Genomic DNA, 6,973 nt, shown 5'->3' on the forward strand with positions numbered 1-6,973 from the left:
GTAGATCCGAGATGCTTTCAGTGGGAAACTAAAACTAAGTTTTTGAATTATTCTTTTGCAAAAATCTCTGCATTTTGTGATGCTCATCCACTCTATCTCATCTATAACCTATTCACAGGGTCAGCAGTCAGAGTTTGCATCATGTCAGACCAAAGTGATAGCCAGAACTTGTCAGAGCAGCAAGTGCAGATGAGTGAGGGCACTAGTCCCTCAAGTTTCTTAGATGATGGTAGCAGGAGCACCCCTAGCAATCTGCCTAAAGCTGTCACAAGACAGAGAAAGAAGAGAACCTCAGATTCAGAAGATGAGGATTATGTGGCAGAAGAGGAAGCAACTTCCAAGAGAGTTGAGCCAGCACAGGGCATAAAACCAGGGATGAAAATCAAAAGGCCAGCAGGCAGGCAGCCTATGTCAAAGGCCAGATTTTCAACTAAGAAACCCACTCCCATAGAGCTAGTTGCTGCTGAGGGAAATAAGAGGAAGGAAAGGGTCAAGAAGACCGTAGCCAAAGTGCTTGAAAAGGCTTCCATCATGGAAGATGAGGATGAAGAAGAAGAGGTTGCTGCACCAGCACCTAAGGCACCCAAGCTGATGGGTGATGCCATAAGATCAGGGTCAACTGCTTCTAAGGCCAAGCCAGCTCCAAAGCCAAAGCCAAAGAGGAATACAAGAAGCATCCCAGCTGCTGAGAAGAACAAGGCCCCAGTGCCTGAAGCTGCTGAAGAAGATGATGAAGAGCATGTTCTGAGAAAGCTCAAGCCCAAGATCCCAGACCATAGTGATGCTCATCCTGTGGCTGAGGACATGAAGCTCGGAAGAGACTCAGGGCTGAGGAAGTGGAGAGAAGCAGATCTGTATGCTTCAAGGAGAAGAACTGCTGTTGATTACAGGTTTCACACTAAGGAACAGCAGGACTTCTATGAGACAGTTTTGTTGGACAAGAAGCCCATAGTTTGTGACATGAGATGGGTCAATTGGGAGTACATCAAGGACAATGAAGAACACTACCCTGGAGTGTATGACAGCTTCAATGCTTGTGGAGTAGCAGACTTTGTTGGGCAGAAGCTCACAAAGTGGAACGAGGAACTCATCATGCAGTTCTACTCCACAGCACATTTCTATCCAGATGGCAGGACTGTATGGATGTCAGAGGGTACGAGGTACCAGTCTACAGTTGCTGAATGGGCTCAGCTGATTAATGCCCCAGAAGAACATGACGATGACTTGGACATTTATGCCAAGAAGAAGATGGACCACAACTCAATGTCAAACATGTACAAGGAGATTCCAAATGAAGCACTTGATACTTTCAAGTTTGGGTCTGTGCATTATCTTCTGTCAGGGCTGCCAACTATCAATTGGATCTTGAGACACACTCCGTTGCCCAAGTCAGGTGATCACAAGATGATCAGAGGCCACGCGATCAACTTGCTTCATATCTTTGGCGTGCCACAGAAATTCAAAGTCATGAGCCTTATGATTGAAACAATCAAGAGGACAGCAGCAGACCAGAAGAGGAGCTGTGGATATGCCCCACAGATTCAGGAGCTCATCAACTCTAAGATGGGCACGGGCATATACTTATTGGACAAGGAACACCTGCCCATCCGTCCGGACTTTGAAGATAATCAAGTGGTCATGACTGAGAATGAGCCATCATCTGCCCAAGCACAAGCCAAGAAGGAGAAGGCGAGGAAGGAGAAAGCTGCCAAGATGCCTACTCAAGAGGAGGCATCTGAATATTTCCTGAAAACCAAACAAGAGCAGCTTGGTTACTTGATTGCATCCACTCTGTGGATTGAGCAAGGACTAGCCACCCTAACTCAGAACCAGGCAAGCTTAGAGAGGATCATGGAACAAAAGTTCTATGACTTGGATGTCAAAGTGATAGAGATTCAGACTGCAGTGGAGCAGCTCCAGGATGACATGCAGGAGAGGAGAGGCAAGACTACAACTGATGCCTTTGCCAGAGTGCCACGAGGTCCGAGGTCGTCTGCAGTGCCAGTTGCTGACCCCAGAGCCACCACGTCTGCACCAGCTACAGCCTCAGTTCCACCAGCTCCAGCGTCCACTTCAGCCTCGACTCCGACCACGTCTACAGAAGGCTTCGTCCTTGGAGTGCTCCGGACTCCACCACCACCTGAAGATCAAGCCTGAGCGTCGATCTAGCAGTATGCATTTTCTAGGAACTTTTTGGTAACTTGTTGCCAAAGGGGGAGAAAATGTATAGATCATAGGCGTCGAGAGAGAGTGTTGCTTTTAGTGTTCCTTTTATTCTCTCTTGTTTTATTTGGTGTTTTTTTTTCGAACTTTGTTTGCTTTTGAGTGGTTGAGATACTATGTCATTGCTCGTGAGACATTGATGATCATGTGTTTGATCATAAGCTACACTTAATGCTTGGTGAATGCTATTATCTTATCTATCTTATGTGATCATTCATTTTTCTTGGTGATGAGTGCATGTATTTCATTCTTATCATTTTAAGTGCTCCACCAAGATGTATGTGACATGGAAGAGTAACCCATGACTCTAACTCTTTGTGCATTTGCAGTCCAAAGCAAATTTTAAATATGCACAAATTTAGGGGGAGCTCTTACTTGTCACATACTTCTCAAAGCGATGATATATTTCATGCTTATTATCATTTTTCGAAGCTTTGATCTATATGTTGTCATCAATTACCAAAAAGGGGGAGATTGAAAGTGCAACTATCCCTAGGTGGTTTTGGTAATTCATAACAACATATAGCTCATTGAGCTAATGCTATTCCAAGATGACTATTTCAGGAAAGCTCAGTGATTGGCATGGCATGGATGTGAAAGTGGAACCCTCAAAATGCTAAGGACAAAGGATTGGCTCAAGCTCAAAAGCTCAAGACTCTTCATTTTATATTTTAGTGATCCAAGATCACATTGAATCTTTAGGAAAAGCCAATACTATCAAGGAGGGATGAGGTGTTGCTTAATGAGCCTCTTGCTTCATGTGCTTAGTGATATGCTCCAAAACCCTCAACTACTTTCCCATATCCACATATGACCTAAACCCTAAGCCAAACTCGATCCTACCGATTCTTTCTATCCGGCGCCACCGAGTTTCACTTGTCATAAGCCACTGCCAAACCCTAGCAATTCGGTTCTACCGATAGGGATCTCGGTATCACCGAGATGGGATTGCAAACTCTCTGTTTCCCTTTCGTAACTTTTCGGTCTCACCGAAAGAGCGAATCGGTCGCACCGAGATTGCAATGTAAACTCTTTGTTTCCCTTTTGTAACTTTTTGGTCTCATCGAAAGAGCAAATCGGTCCCACCGAGTTTGCCTGACCAACTCTCTGGTTAGCTTATTACCAAACTCGGTCTCACCGAGTTTGTGTAATCGGTCTCACCGAGATTACGTTATGCCTAAACCCTAACCATATCGGTCCTACCAAGTTGCATGTCAGTCCCACCGAAAATCTCTAACGGTCACTAGGTTTACTTTTTCGGTCCGACCGAGTTTGTTGATTCGGTCCCATCGAGATTGGAAAACTGTGACGGTTGGATTTTGTGTGGAGGCTATATATACCCCTCCACCTCCTCTTCATTCGTGGAGAGAGTCATCAGAACACATACACAATTCCAACTCATATGTTCTGAGAGAGAACCACCTACTCATGTGTTGAGACCAAGATATGCCATTCCTACCATATGAATCTTGATCTCTAGCCTTCCCCAAGTTGCTTTCCACTCAAATCTTCTTTCCACAAAATCCAAATCCTATGTGAGAGAGTTGAGTGTTGGGGAGACTATCATTTGAAGCACAAGAGCAAGGAGTTCATCATCAACACACCATTTGTTACTTCTTGGAGAGTGGTGTCTCCTAGATTGGCTAGGTGTCACTTGGGAGCCTCCGACAAGATTGTGGAGTTGAACCAAGGAGTTTGTAAGGGCAAGGAGATCGCCTACTTCGTGAAGATCTACCGCTAGTGAGGCAAGTCCTTCGTGGGCGATGGCCATGGTGGGATAGACAAGGTTGCTTCTTTGTGGACCCTTTGTGGGTGGTTGCTTCTTCGTGGACCCTTTGTGGGTGGAGCCCTCCGTGGACTCGCGCAACCATTACCCTTCGTGGGTGGAGCCCTACGTGGACTCGCACAACCGTTACCCTTCGTGGGTTGAAGTCTTCATCAACGTGGATGTAGGATAGCACCACCTATCCGAACCACGGGAAAAACATCCGTGTCTCCAATTGCGTTTGAATTCTCCAAACCCTTCCCCTTACATTCTTGCAAGTTGCATGCTTTACATTCCGCTGCCAATATACTCTTTGCATGCTTGCTTGAATTGTGTGATGATTGCTTGACTTGTCCTACAATAGCTAAAATTTGCCAAGAACTAAAATTGGGAAAATGTTAAGTTTTTATTTGGTCAAGTAGTCTAATCACCCCCCCCTCTAGACATACTTTCGATCCTACAGCGTGCCCTCCCCCCTCGTGGGCCCCTTGTTGCTCCACCGACCTACTTCTTCCTCCTATATATATATTCATATACCCCGAGAACATTCAGGAGCACCACGAAACCCTATTTCCACTGCCGCAACCTTCTGTACCCAAGAGATCCCATCTTGGGGCCTTTTCCGGAGCTCCGTCGGAGGGGGCATTGATCACGGGGAGGGCCTCTACATCAACTCCATGGCCCCTCCGATAATGTGTGAGTAGTTTACCTTAGACCTTCGGGTCCATAGCTAGTAGCTAGATGTCTTCTTCTCTCTCTTTGGATCTCAATACAAAGTTTTCCTTGATTCTCTTGGAGATCTATTCGATGTAACTCTTTTGCGGTGTGTTTGTCGAGATCCGATGAATTGTGGGTTTATGATCAAGATTATCTATGAACAATATTTGAATCTTCTCTGGATTCTTTTATGTATGATTGGTTATCTTTGCAAGTCTTTTCGAATTATCACTTTGGTTTGGCCTACTAGATTGATCTTTCTTGCAATGGGAGAAGTGCTTAGCTTTGGGTTCAATCTTGCGGTGCTCGATCCCGGTGACAGTAGGGGAAACGACACGTATTGTATTGTTGCCATCGAGGATAAAAAGATGGGGTTTATATCATATTGCATGAGTTTATCCCTCTACATCATGTCATCTTGCTTAAAGCGTTACTTTGTTCTGATGAACTTAATACTCTAGATGCATGCTGGATAGCGGTCGATGTGTGGAGTAATAGTAGTAGATGCAGGCAGGAGTCGGTCTACTTGTCACGGACGTGATGCCTATATACATGATCATACCTAGATATTCTCATAATTATTCGCTTTTCTATCAATTGCTCGACAGTAATTTGTTCACCCACCGTAATACTTATGCTATCTTGGGAGAAGCCACTAGTGAAACCTATGGCCCCCGAGTCTATTCTCCATCTTATAAGTTTCCAATCTATTTTATTTTATTATCATTATCTCTATCAGATCTCACTCTTGCAAGTGGCCGTGAAGGGATTGACAACCCCTTTATCACGTTGGTTGCGAGGTTCTTATTTGTTTGTGTAGATACGAGGTGACTTGCGCGTGGTCTCCTACTGGATTGATACCTTAGTTGTCAAAAACCGAGGAAAATACTTACGCTGCTTTGCTGGATCACCCTTTTCTCTTCAAGGGAAAACTAACGCATGCTCAAGAGGTAGCACATGGCGACGACACGGTGACAAGGAAGAGACAACGGAGTGCTGCGGTCGCGGCGTTGGAGGTTGGTGCGACTGCGCTGACGACGTGGAGGTGGAGCGGCGTTGGGATGGGTACTTGCGACGGCCGAATTGGTCGGGGCGGCTGCTGCGGTGGCGTGAAGGTGGTGCGTCGGAATGGGGTTGCACAATGCCGATTGAGTCGTTGCGGTGCGCGGCGGCGGCAGCGAGGGATAAATCTGGCGGCGGAGGTGGTGCGGGGATGGGAAGGGGATGGTTCCATGCGGCGGCTGGACGTTCGCGTGACTGCTTTTTGTTTGGGCAGCACTCTGCGCCGGTGCGCTGGCCAAAAGTTTCGGCCGGTCTAGCCCAGGCCGTCGGATATGAGTCACGCGGCCGTTGGATCCAGTCAAAAAAAAACAGATCACCCCCAGCTTCTTCTTCCTCGCGCAGGCGGCCTGGATCCGCATCTCCCGCTCGGGGAGCACGACGCCGCGCCTCCTGTCCCCTCCGGTGGTCGTCCCTGTCGTTAGTCCCCACCCTCGCCGGTCATCCTCGTCGCCCACCGGACCGCGCCCTCGCCGGCCGTCCTCGTCAACGGTCCCCCACCCTCCCGGCCTCGTTCTCGCCTCGACCAATGCACCAGCTCCACCTACGATTGCAGCTCTTGACGATGAAGGTTGTAGCTCCGCCGCCCTCGCCATTGATGCTCGCTGCAGGAAAAAATACGTCGACGGCGGCCATGAGTCAATCAACACCATTTTGAATGGATGTAGCAAAAAATTTCACACCATTTGAATGGATGTAGCAAAAAAATTCACCGGTAGTAGCAAAATCAAACTACGGGGTGCAGCAAAAACGACGTCGCCACCTTCGCGAGGTCGCAGCTCCGCCTTACATGGATGTAGCAAAAACCTCCAACGGTAGTAGCAAAATCCTGCTACGGTTGCAGCAAAAAAATTATTGTCGTCCTCGCGAGGTCGCAGCTCTGCCTGATGGATGTAGCAGAAAGCTTTGCCACTAGTAGCAAAATCCAACAACGGTTGCAGCTTTCCCTTGTTGTGCAGTGCCATTGAAGCTTTCTATGTCTATGGCTGAAGCTTTTTTCAACGGCTGTTGAAGCTTTTCTAGGTGACGGTTGCAACACTTGTATACGCTGGAGGATCCGGGCATGGCTGCAGGCAGCCATGGCGGTCGGCGAGGGAGCACTTGGCCGCCGGCGATGGAGCTTGTGGTGGCCCAAACACAGCCCAGGAGGAGGGGGGAGGGGATGCGCGCGCGTGAATACTGTAGGTAGGGGGTGGACGTGTCGTGCGT

This window comes from Triticum dicoccoides, chromosome 6A (genome assembly GCF_002162155.2).
Source record: "Triticum dicoccoides isolate Atlit2015 ecotype Zavitan chromosome 6A, WEW_v2.0, whole genome shotgun sequence".
NCBI classification, from domain to species: Eukaryota; Viridiplantae; Streptophyta; class Magnoliopsida; order Poales; family Poaceae; genus Triticum; species Triticum dicoccoides.